This window comes from Misgurnus anguillicaudatus, chromosome 12 (assembly GCF_027580225.2).
Source record: "Misgurnus anguillicaudatus chromosome 12, ASM2758022v2, whole genome shotgun sequence".
NCBI classification, from domain to species: Eukaryota; Metazoa; Chordata; class Actinopteri; order Cypriniformes; family Cobitidae; genus Misgurnus; species Misgurnus anguillicaudatus.
Genome location: NC_073348.2, coordinates 27,278,709 through 27,298,943, shown reverse-complemented (window position 1 = coordinate 27,298,943; position 20,235 = coordinate 27,278,709). Strand labels below are relative to the sequence as shown.

The window sequence follows — 20,235 nt, the reverse complement described above, 5'->3', positions numbered from 1 at the left end:
TTATTGTGTTCTTGTAATCTTATTGTGTAACCTTTATGTATTATGTATTTTATGGTATGTTTTGATTATTTTAGCTGCCGTCACAGTTTACATAACATCATAGCACTAATAAAAAATACTGTGGTAGTATTTTTACTATAGTAAACTGTAGTAAAATTCCTATATACAAGTTTAACCACATATACTGATCTTACCATACTAAATAGTACTAAAGTAGTAAATACTTCAGTATTTTTCGTGCAGGATTAAAACTTGATGCTTGATAAAACTGCTCTTATATTAGCGATTTTACAGCTTTCCCAGATTTGCCTGTTACTGTATAAAATGTAACAGTGCACTTCTACACTGGGAATCATTAGTTTTTACTTCAAAATTCTTAATCAACATTCTTTTTATGTTCAGATTGTTCAATATGGATCATGTATCATTTTTAGGTTTGACTATCTCACATTTTTAAGAAACTATGTGAACTATGGGAGGCTTGACCACCCTGCTGAAAAAAAACCAGTAAAACCATTATAGAAAATTCTAATGGTTTCCATTAAAATACCAATAGGAACCATTAGCTTTTACCATTAAAACCACTTCACTGTAGTGTGTTTGGGCCATATTCGATTAGAACCAATACATAGAACTGATAGAACCAATACATATCATTAGAGACCAACAAAGACCAATACACTGTAGTGTGTTTTGGGCCATATTCCATTAGAACCACTAACGTTCCCAATAAAACCAATAGAATTTCTGTGATGGTGTCTATTTTTTTTTTTTTAGCAGGGCAGCAATAAAATATACAAGATTTGTAGCAACACAGATGCAAATATATGCCTGCTGCCTGCAAATGATGAGAAATCCTTTCTTCATAACAGCCTACTTATGCTCAATTAGGAATCAGCAGGGAATCGTGTTGGCACATTTCATAAATCATATATTATATAGGGCTATGTGGATTCATCTGTTTGCCTCAAGGCTCTGTGTAGCCTACTCTTAAAACGTGAGTGTCATGAGTCATCGGCATCATCACGCTAACCCTGTTTCTGGCACCATAGGGCACGCCGCCAATAGCTTCCCTAGAGGAACACATGGGTGTTGAAGAAAACAGATTTCTTGGTGTGAAACCCAAATTCATTTAGCTTTTGCCATAGGCTGACTGAAAACACTTAACAGGGTAGTTCCCCCAAAATTACAATTTGGTATCATTTACTTAACTTTTGTGTTTTGAAGTATCACAACCTTTCTTATGTGGAGCACATAAAGGTGTTGTAAAAATTTGATTTTATTTGAATCCCCCCCTTTTGGGGGAACTTTCAAGAAAGATATGAGGGTAAAATATAAAACATTTACTTTTTTGGCTGAGCTATAATTTTAAGTAATCCTGAATAAGTTGTTTTAAAAACATGTAAAAAAATAAACATAGAACAGTGATGTATAAAACATTGATTAAAATTCCAGTCATCTACACAAAAATATCAGTGTAAATTCCTGGCTCTGTGTCTTCCAATGCCTAAATTTCTTCTAATCATGTCCCATGCTGATAGCTGTCATTGTAAAGCCAGTGGCGACAAGCAGCTGTGCGATTCCCACTGTGATGGGGATGAGATACAGGAATGTCAAGTGAGATTCTCTGTATAGAACAATCAAACAAGGTTTTCAGCCGTGACAACCGATATCAAAAGTGTGTCAGTAGGTTGTTTTAAGAATTTAAGTTCAGGACATTTTTATGTGGATATTTGCTTAAATCTTGGTAATGCATTTAAGTTGTTAGTGCTATAATTGTTATGGTTTATGGCAAGGTATAAAGGCAAGACAAGGTGTGGATCCACATGCAGTATTAAGGTTTTAATAAATATAAAAAGGGTAAAAAACAAGGAACAGGAACACAAGGCAGACAAACATGGCACGGCATAACATTAAATATCGACTGACAAACAGGTAATGAACAAGCAGAGTATTTAAACAGAACAAGAACCAATGACAAAGCAGAGACAATGAATCACTATGACAATAGACAAGAGGTAATGAGTGAGTTCAATGAATGTCCATGCTAACAAACAAGGGGGCGGAGCAACACAAGAACAGGAGGGAAGGCAAGCAGACTAAAACAGGGTAGACACAGACAGGACTCGTGACAATAATGTGTACTAATTATACAGAAAACTATAACTGTAATTAACGAAATACATTTTGTTTACAAAGAAATATGTAATTTAATCAAAAATAAAATTTATTGATTTATTGACTAGTCACTAAATAAAATAAATAACAATATCCATTAATCACTGAAAGTTAAAGGGGACATATCTGACTTTTTCCATGTTTAAGTGCTATAATTGTTCCCAAGTGCTTCTGTCAACCTAAAAATGTGAAAAGAACAGCCCTGTAACTTAGTTTTGGTAAACCATTCTCTGCAAGCATGTGAAAAATAGGTCATTGAAATTTGGCTCCCCTTGTGATGTCAGAAGAGGATAATACCACCCTTTAATCTACACTATCCAACCACGGCACTGTCACTGCTCGCCGCCGGCTCTCATTGAAAATGAATGACTTCCGGCCACTTTGACGCTCTCGTCGGTGGCGGTATGAATGTAAGAGATTTTAGATACATTTATCTTTCACATACTAATTATATACTATAGAAAATATATGTTTTAAGTATAAGTAAAACGTAACCCTGGCTGCAAAACCTATTTTTTGTTAATTTTTTGTTTTTGTTTTCTGCAAAAAATCATCCTACAAAATGTAATTAACATTCTGTGAAAATATAACCTTGATGTCTTTAATACTTACTAAGACCAAGTCAAATATAAACTCACAATTCGTTTATGAGAATTTAGCCTGAAATTTACAGACATGGCCACATATTCCAGTGGCTCAAATTAAATAATTAATTGTATAAATGGTGACACATTTTGAAGATTAAGAGATGAGGAAAAGTACTTTTTAATATTTTACATGTTTTACGTTTTTACATGTACTTTTACAATTTGTCCTTTGAATGAAATTGTCTATTTTTGCCCTATTTGGATAATAAGGCAATGGAGTCATAAATAATAATATCGAGCTCTGCTCTGATTGGCTCTGCTCTGAGGCTCATGCCAGTAGCTCACATTAGTAAACAGACCTTATATGTTTGAGCCTGTATCAAGCGAAAATATAGATTTTGAGGAACAACTAATTGTTTGGAGATTGTTAATGGACGTTTCTGTGTGGTAACTTTGTATTTTTTTCAGTATGGACCTGCCAAACGTAACTGTAAAGTCAATAGTGGAACTTCAGCCTAAATGCTAACATATAGTTATTCTTTGGCACCTTAAAAGTGCACCTATTTCAAACAACATTATTTTGTGTATTTGGTATAATACAAAGTGTTTGCGTGGTTTATGGTAAAAAACACACATACTGTGCATTTTTGTAGCTTCAGATATCCTGCCTTACCTCAAACGCATTGATTTTGTACAAAGCTCACCGATCTGAAAAGCGCTCTGCCCCTGACTGGCCAGCTAATCTGTACGTTGTGACTGGCCTGAATACCTCTGACATCAGCCGGAAATGTGACCTCCTTACCATATTTGAAAGATTCGCTCACAATGCAATGCTAACAGGAGTTAACTTACAGGCTGTGAGTCCAACAGGAAACTGTTGCTTACAATCCGTGTGTTTGTTGCAGTCTAAGAAAAAAGACGTACGCTGGAAACGATAACTCGCATCACCATTTACTTTGGAGTTAGTACCTTTTGCAAATCGTTAACATGTACTAATACACACTTGCACACCAAAGGAAATGTAAAATTGTAAATCGGACGATAGTTGCTCTTTAAGTTCTCCTAATGTAATGCTGTCCATGGTGCTGGATCCAGAGCTGAGGAAAATTAAGCAAATGAAGTGTCATTTGTCCTAAAGTGTCATTTGTCCACATTACCAGAGCAATGCAGCAGAATAAATATAGAGATGACTCATAATGGAAACAAGGACTCTGTTCAGTTTTCCTTATCTGTAAGATACAATTTCTTATTCGTATCTAAATGGCTTACAGTTGTTTACAGAGATGCACGCACTGAAATTTACAACATTTTGTATAAAATGAGTCAGATTTTTGGAAGATAAATCATTTTTGTTTTCTTCATTCTATAAATAACTCCAACACCTACGTGTGCTTTTCTTTTGAGCCTTAATTTCAGACATTGTTTTCTGCCTGGTCTTTGCAGATCAGATATCTTTCAGATGAGTAACATCATCATCACTGAGCCTTTATATTCAAACTGACAGTTCCCAATTCATCATCAGTATTTAAACACTTCAGTTCACCCAAAAATCTGCAATTTAGATCACCTCATCATTTATTCAAACTTCCTAACTATTGTCTATGACAATACCTCACCTGTGGTATAACACACTATTAACACATTTAGATGGTTTTGCAGTTTTAGGGTCTTGACAACAGAATCTAGAATGCTATTTCAGACAAAATTTGAGTGTTTTCGAGAAGGAGTGGGGATTTGGATGACAGGCTTAGAACATCTGCTGTCTTTTGATAAGGGCAAAGGAGCACAGGATCTTCCCTACAGTGGAACAGGACAGTATTAGAGAGGTTCAGGATTGCCCTCAAGGATATAAGCTTCTAAATATCTTGCTTTTGTGCAGAACTTTGCTTTTTTTAAATTTGCTATCAAAAGGATTCTTAAAATTGAAACTAAATATATATTTGGTAGAAATATGTACGTTTGATAGATACTAATGTGTATCGTTAAGGTACTAAAATGCCCTCTTTGCTATCAGTACTCTCTAAAAATGGCTGGGTTATTTTTACCCATGTTGGTTAAATATTGGACAGAACACACGGCTGTGTTAAAATTGACCCACACTGTTAAAAACATGCAGCATTTTTGTTAAATCCCCACATATTTTTATTTTACTTTAAAGGTCACGTTCTTCCTGATACCATTTTTAAACCCTAGTTAGTGTGTAATGTTGCTATAATAGCATAAATAATACCTGTAAAATGATAAAGCTCAAAGTTCACTGCCAGGCGATATATGTTCTTCAATAGAATTCCTCTTTAAAAGTCTACAACGAACGGCCGGTTTGGACTACAGCCCTCTATTTCCTGCTTTAATGACGTCAGTAAAATGCCCTGTTGACTAAACTCCGCCCACAGGAATATGTCAGTCACCAGCTTTGGCTCAAATGGCTCTGCTAAGCTAAGCTGCTATCGAATCACAACACACTAAACAAACTACACAATCAGAGCTCGTTACGTATTTCTGAAGGAGGGACTTCACATAATTCAATTCAATTCAATTCAATTTTATTTATATAGCGCTTTTCACAATTTGGTAATTGTATCAAAGCAGCTTTACATTAAGAGAAGCAGTGAAAAGCACAGAAAATCGACAGATAGCACAACATAATACACGATAGCACAAGCAGCTAAATTTGTTGCGGCTATAAATCAACATTAAAGCGAATGTATTACTAATGTAACGTATAGAAGTTAAACCCAAGAAGGCTGCCTCCCCGGGTTAAAAAACCCCCTAGGAGAAAAAAACCCAGAATTTTTAACCAGGGAAGTAAAAAAAGTCCTAGGAGGGAAAAACCCTTGGGAGATATATATATATATATATATGGGATATATATATATATATATACATTGAAACGGATAAGGAGATTAAGCGGAGATTAAGCGGAGATTAAGCGAGTTCTGCCGGCGGTCATTGGTCATAACAAGGAAGACATCAGCCTGTTTTGAGGACAGTGAAAACAGCGCTATAAAGATAAGTAAATTGTGTAAAAAATACCGTGTTTTTTACACGTGAAACATGAACACATGTTATATTGCCCACTATAAACACAATCAAAGCTTCAAAATCACAGACAGAAAGGGAGCTTTGAGGTTAAAAAATTAGTTAAACAATTTCAACTTAAATGTATAATTTACTGTATGTCCTGTCCTTTTTTTTATGGGTTTTATTACCCATGGTTGCATAACAACCCAAAATTTATTTTTCACTTCAAGGCCCCTAGTTGCCCACAACAATATTTGAAGGCCCCCCACTCAATTTCCACATAAAATTAACTTGGAATGACTAGACAGATGTATATTTGCTACTACAATTGCCAAAACATCTTGATTTTTGCTTATTTTAATGCATGTTTTGTCCAATAATTTTAAGTCAGCTTGAGGCCCCCTTGGAAATCTGCTGAGGCCCCGCTGCGAGCCCCGGCCCCCTGGTTGGGAACCACTGCTTTAAAAAGTAAAATGATTAAATATTGATGTTGAAATGGGAGCTGTCAGTTTGAATAAAACGACTTGATGATGATGCCTCATCTGAAAGATTTTGTCGACCGCCATTCTCTTATTTTCAGTCTTTAGAAATGCTACACACTGCTGCAAGGCTGTGAAAAGAAGAGCTCCGTTTATCATGTAGACCTGCTGCATACATCTGAATGTGCCTGTCAGGTTTAAATGAAAGTGCTTGCACAACAAAAGGAATAAATACATAATTCAGAAAAGGCCAAATCTGTGCTTCAATTGAACACATTTTCTAAACAAAGAGCACCTGCAATTAGCACAAACTTAACACTCTTTATTTTGTAAGATTTAATGCTCTGCTATTGCCAATGTTCTATTGTGGATGCTTTGACCACACAGTTTGAGTGCCATTGAGATGTGCTCTTTAGTTAGACCCTCTTCTATCATAATGAACTATAATTGGTGAAAATTAGTCAGACTATACTGTCAATTTAAGCGTAATTTTATCTGAAGATTAATGGAATGCTCCGAGCACCTTATTATGGCCTGCACTTTTATTAATAACGCTGGCAGACTCTGCTGAAATTTAAAAGCACTTATTTCGCAGCAGGTGCAGAATGTGTGATTTATCATGTGTGATCATATTTTGACACCAGTTCAGGTGAGTGACACAGCTTAACACACTGCAGATTTCTATGACCACTGGGCCATAGTAGGAGTAAAACCACATGGTATACCATCATTTTCTATAACAGATGAAGTTGACCCTCATTGTGTTGTGCAATGAATTTACTGTGCTTGTTGAGTCACCAGCTCAGAACAGATACAATTCCAAACATCATAAGCATTAGCATGTGGCCCATTGTGGCTCATTTTCTAAAAAATCCTTATTAACTTTCTTTTATTTTAATTTCCTGCATTCTAATTATAGTTTACATAATCATGCTTGTATGATTTCTGCACATGGATGATCATAATGATTGTTTCAAACTTTTAGAAGTGCACACAAGGGAAAGGTGTCACAGTAGGCATGGGCCGGTATAAGATTCTGGCAGTATGACACTGTTAAAAATTTCTGTAGAAATTACAGTATTACTGGATATTACTGGCAACTAGCTGCCAGTAACTTGCTGTAGATTCTACATTTATGTTATTTACTAGCAACAGTTTGATCAAAGTTAAATGAACATGAAACATTTTCAGTCTTTATCTTCTACAGTAAGTTACTGGCAACCAGCTGCATAATTACAGAATTTTTTTTACAGTGGACCTTTAGCAAAAAAACCACGGTTTCACATTGTTGCGGTATTGCCATTGCAACACTAAAATGTGTTATTTTCAAATGCCAGGTAAAAATTAAGCCTTTAAATTATAATATGCTTTCAAAAATATATTATATTATAAAATCCAATATCCGCCGTGTTATTCTGTCATCTTTTCTCCCTTTTTTCCCAAAATGCGATAAACGCCACTCCTCCTTTTTTACAGAATGCAATAAATCCATTCCTGAAATTACAGCCCACCAGTCACGCAATGTAAACAAACAATGGCGGCGCGCTGAGTACACGGAGTCCTAGTTTTCCTCATCTACTTCAGTGGTTCCCAAACTTTTTCAGCGTGCGGCCCCCCTTGTGTACGATGCATTCCTTTCGCGGCCCCCCAAAGAAAATTTTGTGACAAAAAACTGTTCTAAAACTCAACATTTTAATAAAAAAACATTCAATTATACAAAAAAGTAGCTATTTTGGTTAGTAGCCTTATTTTTTTTAGGTTTAATTACACAGAATTCATGATAAATTAATGTATTTCATAAAATGTCATAAAACTGGGGCCCCCCTGGCACCATTTCGCGGCCCCCCTGGGGGCCCCAGCCCCCAGTTTGAAAACCACTGATCTACTTTGTACTTCGTGATCAACAAACAAAACAAAATTATACTTTAATTGCATTGATGAACCTGTGATGGTTTTCTGTGACGGGAAAGAAACGTAAGCCATCAACATCTAATAATTTCCGCGAAAGGCACTCGGGTGCTTGTTCTCCAGACAGCATCAACCTTCTCATGCTAACACATTGACCCCAGAGGATCTTATGAAAAACTTAACATTATTTTACTCAAAGTCAACGAAAATCGAGCAGGACCCAAACATTTTAATCTGATCGCTGTGAAAAATGTAAAGAGACAACATCAAGTTTAACTGCAGCAATGACAGTGTCCTTAATATAACAAAGTAAGTGTTTTGTTTAATGCCATTAATGTTTATTTCATTGTATACCACTAGTCAACTAAATAAATATAAAATGGTAAAGATGAATGCACATTTATACATTGATTTAATAAATTTATTGCATTTTGAAATAAAAAACTGTCATGGATTTATTGCATTTTGTGGAAAAAATAATTCGTTTTTATAATAAATCTTTGAAAATCTAGTTATGGATTTGAATTTTTTATGTTTTTATAACCTTAAGATGCTATGTGAAAGTTTGTAACAGAAAATAGTGGTTTTCATCTTGTCACTTTCTTGGTATAGAAAACACGTTTTTACCAAAATTTGTCAAAATGGATTTATTGCGTTTTGGAACCAAACTCTTCATATATATATTTACATTACATTACATTATTTTAATGTATTAAATATTAAATGTAAACATCAAATCAATCACATGACTTAATGAATTTTATAACGCAGCTCGTACTTTGGAGACGGTATCACAGAACATTTTAGTGGTTTTGACACCTGTTTAAAACCTCTGTATACCTTGAAACTGGTAACCTAGGTGTCAATATGTCATGTTGTTTATTTTTGTTGAGGTCCACAGGTTCCATATACTGTATAGTTTTTACTTATTGGAAACAACTCAGATATCTGGACAGACAGGGGTGGTTTCAATAAAGATAATTTAACTGATACTATGTATTTTGGATTGGATTACACAATCATAAGTCGATTGGTGCAGCAGTGAAAAATAAGCTATTTGGCTCGGCAAGGACAACAGCGATAAAAGCTGCTTATTTGTCTCTTCTGGGTCTTAACTGTGTAGAGCTTTGACTTGTTTCTTTGCAATTTCTTATATTTTTAAGTGTGAATTGTAGATCACTTTCCTATTGTTTATGTCAGAAAGTGTATTGCATCTTCTCTATCCTCTGTACCAATAAAGTTATTTTCTATATCTGTCTGTAAAAATATATGTTTTGAAATACAGTATGTGTCTGTTTCCCAGCAGTTGTTTTTTGTGATTTACTGTTTTCTACATAAAATCAACTTAAATAATATAAAGAATATTCTGTGAAAAAATAACCTTGATATCTTTGCTGTTGATTAAGGTCCTGCCAACTTTGAAAACAGTGACTGGAATCAAACTTGAATAGTCCAAATCTTATGAGACTTTAGCCTGGATTTCACAGACAGGGTCATATATTTAAAGGTCTCATTCTTTCTGTGTTTTTGAAACTTTGATTGTGTTTACATTGTGCAATATAACATGTGTTTATGTTTCACGTGTAAAAAAACAGGTATTTTCACACAATTTACTTATCTGTATAGCGGTGTTTTCACTGTCCTAAAAACAGACTGATGTCTTCCTTGTTCTATGAAGTCCCTCCTTAAGGAATACGTAACGAGTTCTGATTGTGTAGTTTATTCAGTGTGTTATGATTCGACAGCAGCTCAGCTTAGCAGAGCCGTTTGAGCTTAACTGGCGACTGATGTATTCCTGTGGGCGGAGTTTAGTAAAAACAGTTTTATTGACGTCATTCTATCCGGCCGTACGTTGTAGGCTTTGAAAGAGGACTTCTGTTAAAGAAAATATATCGCCTGGCAGTGAACTTTGAGCTTTATCAATTTAGCAACATTACACACTAACTAAAGTCTAAAAAATGGGATCAGGAAGAACGTGACATTTAAAATAAATGAACAAAAATGAGCATTCATATAGATGAACTGCTAAATTATAAGGCTATAAATAATTGTGAGGAATGACAGGAGTCTATTTAAAACCTTGTTAAAACTCATTTAACACATTTCTATTGATAGATCTATACTGTATAAAAATACAGCGGTTTGCAGTGAGTGAGTGGATTATTTCTGGTCTGTGAAGGAATTGTGTGGTGTGGATGTCTACATTTCATCCTTCATGCAGGTTTAATTGATTTGCATGTGATGTCAACCATCTGCGTGTCCGCTTGCTTCAGACGGCTGTCTGCTGTCTGCATGTTTCATGCCAAACACAATCAAAGAAATCTAAATATACATGTAGTCATGGCAGCAGACCCACTTTTATATACAGGTGGATATTCAAATGACTTTCAAATGCAAATGCATATTTATTTTGTATTTGTTTTTGCTTTTTGTTTTTTTGCTTTCTGGGCAATTGAAATATTTTTCTTTCTTAATAACTTGGCATATTTTTACTGGTTTCATTAACTTTTCGGAGAATCGTAATTAAATTTAAGTTTATTTATAAAGGCCTTTTCACAATTTACATTGTTGCAAATGAGGTTTACAGAAAATTGGGGAACAGGCAAAAATATCAAAATAGAAGTAGTGTCTGATATTTTTAAGTCTGTAAAAGTGACATGTGATCTCCCAGTGATCAAGCCAAAGGTGGCACTGCAATAATGTTTAAGTGGAATAAAGACCTTGGGAGAAACCAGACTCGCACATGAGGACCATTGTGAGAGATAGGACTCATACAATACTAAGGATGGCATAATGTTTAGTTCACAAATCTTTATCTATTTTTGAGTATCATACAAAAAATGGTTTTAAAGGAACACGTCCACATTTTGGGAATTTAGCTTATTCACCGTATCCCCCAGAGTTAGATAAGTCCATACATACCTTTCTCATCTCCGTGCGTGCTGTAACTCGGTCTGACGCAGCCCCGCTAGCTTAGCTTAGCACAAAGACTGGAAGTGAATGGCTCCAGCTAGCAAACGGCTCCCAATAAGTGACAAAATAACGCAAATATTTTCCTATTTATGTGTTGTGGTTTGTATAGTCACACGGTGTACAAATAACAAGGTCATATGAAACACAGTCATCTTTTAACAGTATACATATATTCTCAGAAGGCGAAGCACTGCTACTTGGGCTGAGTGATTTGCTCGCAGCACCCGAGAAGCCCCTGGTGAGGAGCAGAGAGTTCGGTCAGATTTGTGAAAATCACTCCGCCCAGTAGCAGTGCTTTGTCTTCAGAGAATATAGTTCTCAGTATGTATACTGTTAAAAGATGGCTGTGTGTGACTATACAAACCACAACACATAAATAGGAAAATGTTCACGCCACTCTGTCACCCATTGGGAGCAGCACGCCAGCTGGAGCCACCCACCTCCAGTATTTGTGCCAAGCCAAGCCAGCGGGGGCTGCGTCAGACAGAGTTACAAAATGCACGGAGATGAGAAAGGTATCTATGGACTTATCTAACTCCGGGGATATACGGTGAATAAGCTAAATTCCCAAAATGTGGGCGTGTTCCTTTAAGCTGTCACTGGAACAGCACCCTTAAAAAGGTCCTAATATTTACCATTTAAGTACAGATATGTATACATTTGTTACTTTTAGTATGTACTTTTAGGTAATATGCACCTCTAATAATTTTTAAAGGGTACCGCCCCAGTAACAGCTAGAGTCCATTTTATTGATATTGTATCAATATGAAAATCATTTATCTGAGTCATCTAGAGACAAACAACTGAAGAGCTCAGATGCAAAACCCTTCGACATGCAACTGACATGTTTTCTTGTAAATTACCATTATTTTTTGTCAGACTCTTAATGGATTTTGACAACAAACTGGTATTTCTAAATGGCCCGAGGTGGGGATTAAAGCAGATTTGTATTAAAGTATTGATGAACATACACTGAAAAAAATGGACTTAGTGGGTCTTTGAATTTAAATAAAATAAACATGTATATGCAAAACAAAATATTTATATTCCTTGTGTAAACATAATTTAATTGATTAGGATTAAAATGTTTTGTTTGAATGTAAAATGAACACATTATATTCACATTGATTAAAATTGATTGAATTGAATACTTAAAGCAATAAAATTGGGTTTGCACACAAAACGGCACCTCCTGAGCAGCAGGGGCAGTATAGCTCAATGAGAAGGACATCAACTGCCATAAAAGAAGAATAAAGATCGGTTTTTTTTGGGCGCCAAAATGAAGACTAAGCACAGCAGTCACTGCCAGTCAGTCAGAAGAACTCTCTCAGACGGACACCACGTTATTAAAGTAAGTTCTATTATTTATTTATGTTCGCTTCATACTTGATATATCTTCACTAGATAGACTATTTTTGTTTACAATATGTAGCCATTGCAATGACTTGTAGTAAATATTAGTTTGGAGGAGGTTGGTGGAGTAAGTTAACAGTCAGTCAAGCTCATAAAGAAAAACACAGCGTTTTAAAAATGTCAGCTGAATAACGTTATTTCACGTTTGATAGTTTTATCCGAGTTGAAAACTGTCAGCTTTGAGTTGACTTTTGAGGCACTTTTTACTCAGCTGTTCTATGGAAACGTATCAGGACAAATAAAACGCTAACCAAAAGTTATTCTGTCCAGAGTAACGTTATGTAAGTAATTTACCAGATGATATCAATTGACTAAATTAATAATGACATTGCGTATGAAACAAACGGTCTGCTTAATCAGATGAACAGACAGGCGTCAGTTATTCATGACTTCGCTACGCCACGAGCAACACTTGATTCTATTAGAAAAAGCTTTTTAAATGTCTCGCGTGACGTCTGCTATATTAACTGAAAAAAAAATCGCTTTGAAGTGCCACACCTTAAAGCTGACGTTTTCAGAAGAGAACCTTGTTGTTTTAAGATCTCATTTTGTCCAACATTGCGTCCTATGACAGATATAATACTTTTTTCATTATTGCTCTATGTATGTGTGACCTTCATCATTTGAGGTTATGTGTTGATTTCACCTCTGAATATTTCCTCTTATAGGTCCATCATCCTTGCATGCGCTACACAGCATTGGTAAGTCATTTCTTTTACTTTGTACTGCTGTTAGGAGCTAAATCTTATTTTTGTAACTAATATACATGTATTATTCTTTGACTCGCAGTACTCAAATATATAATGGTTGGTTCATTTGTTTTCAGATAAATGCTGAATTTAAAAGAATCACTACTGTCTTATGTTCCTGCGTGTCACCTGGACCTCCAATCCAAAAACCTGATGAAACTTTTCTATCAGAAAGGAGGACAGCTAGCAAAAAGACTTGGAACAATCAATGATCAAATGACAGAAGTAAGTAATATAGATTCATAGACATAAAAATGTGTAAACATTGTTGGAGGTACAGAACGTTTAGTATGTTTTAGTTACAACATCTTTTGGCACACGGGTCATTAAAACACCTGGGAAGATTTAAAGGGGTAGTTCACCCAAAAATAAAAATTCTCATCACTTACTCCCTGTCATGTTGTTACAAACCTGTATAAATGTCTTTGTTCTGTTGAACACTAAGGAAGATATTTTGAGGAATGTTTGTAACCAAACCAATCATAAGCCCCATTCACTTCCATAGTGGGGAAAAATAATACTATTGAAGTGAATGGGGCTCATGAACAGTTTGGTTGCAAACATTTCTCAAAATAAATATCTTCCTTCATGTTTATCAGAACAAAGACATTTATACAGGTCTGTAACAACACGAGAGTGAGAAAATGAGAGAATTCACTTTTGCTGTGATTGTCAGGTATGGTAGCACACACTCGAAACGTGGCCTCTTTATTTAACTCATTCCAGTGTAGTGAACACTAGGGATACTCCGATCAGGATTTTTGCAGCCGATACGATCACCGATTTGTAATCTTCGTGATCGGCCGATACCGATTCTGATTTTTTTAAAGCTGATATGCAAGCTCTTTGATGACTGTAACTGTTACATTTTTTCTAGATAAAATAATACCACGGATGTTGCCTTTGTTATATTACTTGCTGTAATTAGGTATATTATTGTTTTAATAGTGACTCAAATAAATAAGCACAACAAATATTTATTCTGCATAGAGAAATTTTATATGGCTTTAAAAAGGCGTATGTCTCCTCAAAGTACTTAAAATAAAACACTTCACAGTCTTTACTGTATTAATTAAATATACACGCATTCGTATGAAGTATAAAAGTTCTTTAGTCAAGAGCAGAGAGTGATTTTATTGAGAGATGAATAGGTTACTGCAGCTTTAAGACGTGAGAGAGAAATCGCTCTCTTCACGTGCACTGATGACAGGCTGCTGTGTGTGGGCGGCGGCTGAACGCAGACAAGCAGCTGTGAGGAAAATAAAAGTTTAAACGCTCAAAACTTTAAAACGCATGCAAATAAGAAACTTTTGGCATGAGGATGCAATTGTCCGTGATAGATATGTGTTGTATACGCTGTTTGATGGGGATGTGAAGACGCCTCGCGCTGTTGACCGGAGCACGTCCTCATAGAAAATACGCATATCTCTGTAAAGGCAAAGAGAGACATACAAATCTGCACGCCGCACATGAGCAAAGGGTTGTAAAAATGCTCATGCTACGTAAAAAAATTTCTTTAATTGCAGCCACATTCAGGATCCTTTTGATGACAAAAGTAAACAGAAAGATTTATGAGATCGGCAGATTTAGCGAGCACTGATCGAGTCATTTAATGCCATTATCGGCCGATCGATCGGAGCATCCCTTGTGAACACACACACACACACACACACACACACACACACCCAGAGCAGTGGACAGTGCAGCTGCCTTGCTTTGTAACCCATGTATTTGTTACCAATTGTAACATGCTGTGGCAATGCACATGGGTCTGTATACTTACATTTATATTTGTTTGCATTGTACTAATTTCCAATGACACTTTTATTGTAACGGTAACCTTTTTTCTGTTTCTTTAACTACATTTGTTTGTTTTGTACAGGGCATGGATGAAGTCAGCATCAGTGAGGTCATATGAAGACACCAATGTTGGGATTTGTGCTCTCAAACAACATGCTTCTTGTGATGAAGAAGAGGATCTTTGTATAGTCCTGGAAGCCATGAAGGTGTTGCAACATCGTGTTTGAGCTGATGTATGCCTTAAACCTGATCTCCGCTTTATTTTTGAGGAATCCAAACTGCATTGAGAGTAACTTTAACGAACAGTTTCTTTCAGTGAAAGGATCAGAAAGACTGTGCTGCTCATTTTTGACTTTTTAATCTGTTTTAAGTGTTTTCTCTTATTAATACATTAACAGTTTGCTGCTCTGAGTCGATTTTGGAAATGGTTGTTGTATTTTGTTTTTGTTGAATCTTTTATTAAAAGTTTATAAATGCTGTAGCTCTGACTTTCTGAAGGAGTGTTATTTTCCAGTTTGTAAATCCATTTTATAAATAATAGTACTTACTGTTTTGCATGTCTCTTTGGAATGCAGTGTTTGTGCTTTAGCACTTCTAAATCTACTGTGATAGTAACTATTTTAAACATTTGGGTCAGTTTCACAGATGGGGCTTTTCCTAGTCCCAGACTTTTGCAATGCCTTAATTTGAAAACGTATTGCACTGACATATCTTGACATATATCAGTGCCATTGTTTTGTCTGAAGATGTACTCCAGTGTTGTTTTTGTAAGGTAGGTTTGTTTGTAAACTTTATTTTTGTAAAAATATCCTAATATAACTAGGGCCTAGTCATGGATTAATCTACAACCTGTTTGGGAAATTGCCCCTTTATGTATGTACTGCATGTGCTGATTGTTGTAATAGTTATTGAATTAATGTGTAGTGATTTAAATGAATTGATGATCTGAAAGCAGTGGTTTGCCTCAATATCACTAAACATTTGTACAAAACTCTTTTTATGCCAATGCAAATGTATTTTGTATTTAAAAAAGAAATAAATAACATTTGGATAATTATGAGTGATTATTCTGGTGCCAGAGACATAATGAAATTGCTTTAGAGTTACATAATCCCATAATATAAGCATTAAAAAAGCATGTTGGAATTACAGATGAAAATCTAGTCCCCTTACATAATTAAATTACTTAAACATTACAAAATAAATGTGTTATAGTAAAGAGAAATAGCACTTTGAGTCAACATATTTCTATTAGACTACTTAAAGTAATTAAAATGTTTTGGTCTGACATATAAAAATTAATTTGAGAAAATTATTTTGGTTTTAAACAATCGGATCATGTGGGACCGATGTACACATTAAAATTACGTAAATTGAAAGGATTTTTTTTTTCAGTGTACGTTGCTTTAAAGAAACATGTTAAATGGTAGGTAGGTCCAAGCTTGTGGATCATTGTACATCAACCTGACATTTTAAGCTGATTCATGTTTTTTTAACAACATTTTCTTACTAATGGATATTGCTTAATGAGGTTAACTAAATGAACTGTTTAATGTTCTGTATAAATATATAAAGCTCAGAAAATTCTCATTATCACATGTACTCACGTTCATATTTTGACACTGTGATACTTGGGGTACTTCTACTTGATTTCATACACAAAGAATCATGCTATGCTTTTTCTTTAATAGCGCTATATTTAGCTTTCATGTTCAGGCTGTGATGACAGGGAGTCAGAGGCCTGAACCACAATCACAGATTCGCTAATTAGCGCCTTGAGCTTCATTTAGCGCGTGGGCAGCTCAGACTCCCGCAGAAATACAGAGAGAGGTACAGCTGGCATTACTGCAAAAAATATATAAATAAATAATAAATGATCAATGCCATAACAGTTTTTACATTACAGTACCATAATTGACTCTCTAGCTGACTTTGCACTTATTATAGTGTTTACTTATTCCTTACATTTCCAGACTTCCTCCAGTAACCTTTAAATGAAACATAAGCAGCGTGGAAACATACACCAGGCTTTGCGTCATCCAGTATTGCTTTTCTCACTGGAAAACCATTTTTTCTCTCTGCTTTTATACTTACAACTGCCCACAGTGTGTGTGACACTGGCGCCTGCCCCATTAGCAGATGTCAAACAGGCAAAGACATAAAGACCCACACTATGAGGTCACACTCATCGGGTACAACATGAACAAAATTATTCTTTTTTAATGTCACCACTGCCAGAACACAGAAAGAATGAAATACAATTCTCTTGTCTCGTGGTGATAATGAAGGCAGCTGTATGGTTTATTTCGAGAGCGAAAAGTCTCATTACAGCTATACACATCTCCACTCTTTCACTTGAAATTGTACATCACTGTTTGATGTGGGTTTAAGAAACAGCGCATACATTTTGCTTTAAAATCCAACCAGTGACTGATACATTATAGTGCACAAATAATGGAGATTTTGATGAAGACAAAGTATTTGATGACAACAATCACTGATCTATAAATACTTTGTAGGGACAAACACTGAATAAACATTCTGCAACTGTTTAAATGACCCATAACATGTAGCTCAGTTGTAAGTTCCTGCAGCTCAATTTTAAGTAACTGTAGCTCAATTGTATGTTCATGTGGCTAAAATAAAAGTCAGTTCCTGTAGCTTATTTGTAAGTTCATGTAGTTCAATTGTAAGTTCTTGTAGCTCAGTTGTAAGTTCCTGTAGCTCAGTTGTAAGTTCCTGTAGCTCAGTTGTAAGTTCCTGTAGCTCAGTTATAAGTTCCTGTAGCTCAGTTGTAAGTTCCTGTAGCTCAGTTGTAAGTTCCTGTAGCTCAGTTGTAAGTTCCTGTAGCTCAGTTGTAAGTTTTTGTAGCTCAGTTACAAGTTCCTGTAGCTCAGTTATAAGTTCCTGTAGCTCAGTTGTAAGTTCCTGTAGCTCAGTTGTAAGTTCCTGTAGCTCAGTTGTAAGTTCCTGTAGCTCAGTTGTAAGTTAGTGTAGCTCAGTTGTAAGTTCCTGTAGCTTAGTTGTAAGTTCCTGTAGCTCAGTTGTAAGTTCCTGTAGCTCAGTTGTAAGTTCATGCAGCTCAATTGTCAGTTCTTGTAGCTCAGTTGTAAGTTCCTTCAACTCAATTGTAAGTTCCTGTAGCTCAGTTGTAAGTTCATGAAGCTCAATTGGAAGTTCCTGTAGCTCAGTTGTAAGTTCCTGCAGCTCAATTGTAAGTTCCTGTACCTCAGTTGTAAGTTCATGCAGCTCAATTGTCAGTTACTTTAGCTCAGTTGTAAGTTCCTGTAGCTCAGTTGTAAGTTCACGCAGCCCAATTGTCAGTTCCTGTAGCTCAATTGTCAGTTCCTGTAGTTTAATTGTCAGTTCCTGTAGCTTAATAGTCAGTTCTTGCAGTGAATTGCAAGTTCCTGTAGCTTAATTGTGGGTTCATGGCCTAATTGTCAGTTCTTGTAGCTTAATTGTCAGTTCCTGTAGCTTAAGTGTAAGTTCCTGTAGCTCAAATGTAAGTTCCTGTAGCTCAATTGTAAGTCCGTGTAGCCTAATTGTCAGTTTCTGTAGCTTAATTATCAGTTCCTGTAGCTTAATTGTCACTTTCTGCAGCTCAATTGCAAGTTCCTGTAGCTTAATTGTAAGTTCATGTAGCACCTCAAATGTAAGTTCATGTAGCTCAATTGCAAGTTCCTGTAGATTAACTGTCAGTTCCTGCAGCGTAATGTTCAGTTCCTGTAGCTCAGTTGTAAGTTCCTGTAGCTCAAATGTAAGTTCCTGTAGCTCAATTGCAAGTTTGTGTAGCTTAATTGTCAGCTCCTGTATCTCAATTGTCAGCTCCTGTAGCTTAATTTTCAGTTCCTGTAGCTCAATTGCAAGTTCCTGTAGCGTTATTGAAAGTTCATGTAGCAGCTTAAATGTAAGTTACTTTAGCTAAAATGTAAGTTCCTGTAGCTTAATTGTAAGATCATGTGGCTCAACTGCAAGTTCCTGTAGCTCAGTTCTAAGTCCTACAACTTAATTGTAAGTTCCAGTAGCTCAATTGCAAGTTTGTGTAGCTTAATTGTCAGTTCCTGTAGCTTCACTGTCAGTTCCTGTAGCTCAATTGTAAGTTCCTGTAGCTTAACTGTCAGTTCCTGTAGCGCAATTGTAAGTTCCTGTAGCTCAAATGTTAGTTCCTGTAGCTCAATTGCAAGTTTGTGTAGCTTAATTGTCAGCTCCTGTAGCGTTATTGAAAGTTCATGTAGCAGCTTAAAGGGCGTTTTGCAGGTAAAATTTTTCAACGAATTTGTGCAATTTGCTTGTTGATAATAAACATTTAAACTGTTATCCATTGTATTTTATGTTGTTGGGTATCACAAAACCCGAAAAAGTATGAAAAAGAACAGCAATTTGCAATGATTCTCCTTTCCCCCACAACGCACTGTATGACGTCACGCTGGGGAGAGAATTGACCAAAGCCGCCTTGAGAGCATTGAGAATGACTATAGAAAGACGAGTAAAGTACAGTTCTGATAGCGCAGATTATAGATAAATACATACATACATACATACATAGATAGATAGATAGATAGATAGATAGATAGATAGATAGATAGATAGATAGATAGATAGATAGACAGATAGACAGATAGACAGATAGACAGACAGACAGACAGACAGATGGATAGGCTAGTATAGAGAGATAGGCAGACAGCCAGATAGCATAAGGTAAGCATATCTTCGTGTAGAAAGTAAACAAACAATTAACATACTCGTGCATGCTGGCTTGAGGGGGTCCATGATCCTGCCTGAAATGGGTGTAACTTTATGCGATCTTCAGCACAAACGGTTTTGGCAGCATGTCTCTAATCCTGGAAGGTGAGGGAAGCACGTCACGTCTGTTCGCGGGGACCAGCGACCCAAACGCACTCACTTTCTTACAGCCAGTAGCGGAATGGCAATCGAGAGAGTCGGGACTTTCCCGGGCCGATCTGATAATAGTTATACATTTCGAGTTATATTAGCAACACCGTCTGGTTCCCGCAGCCCGCTGGTCAAACTGTGCAGGCAGCCTCTCTGCTCAATAAAGTATATAAAAGTGCTCAACCTGTTCGGCAGGTCCAAACATGTACAGGATTTATAAAAATACGGTGA

General features: G+C 36.0%; 1 long non-coding RNA gene across 1 annotated transcript; it reads left to right on the top strand.

Annotated features, from left to right (window-relative positions):
* Positions 1–12,408: 12,408 nt before the first annotated feature.
* On the top strand, positions 12,409–16,097 carry LOC129423102 (uncharacterized). The gene is made up of 4 exons (XR_012372615.1): positions 12,409–12,497; positions 13,228–13,260; positions 13,386–13,533; positions 15,191–16,097. It is a non-coding gene; the product is annotated as an uncharacterized lncRNA (long non-coding RNA).
* Positions 16,098–20,235: the final 4,138 nt, after the last annotated feature.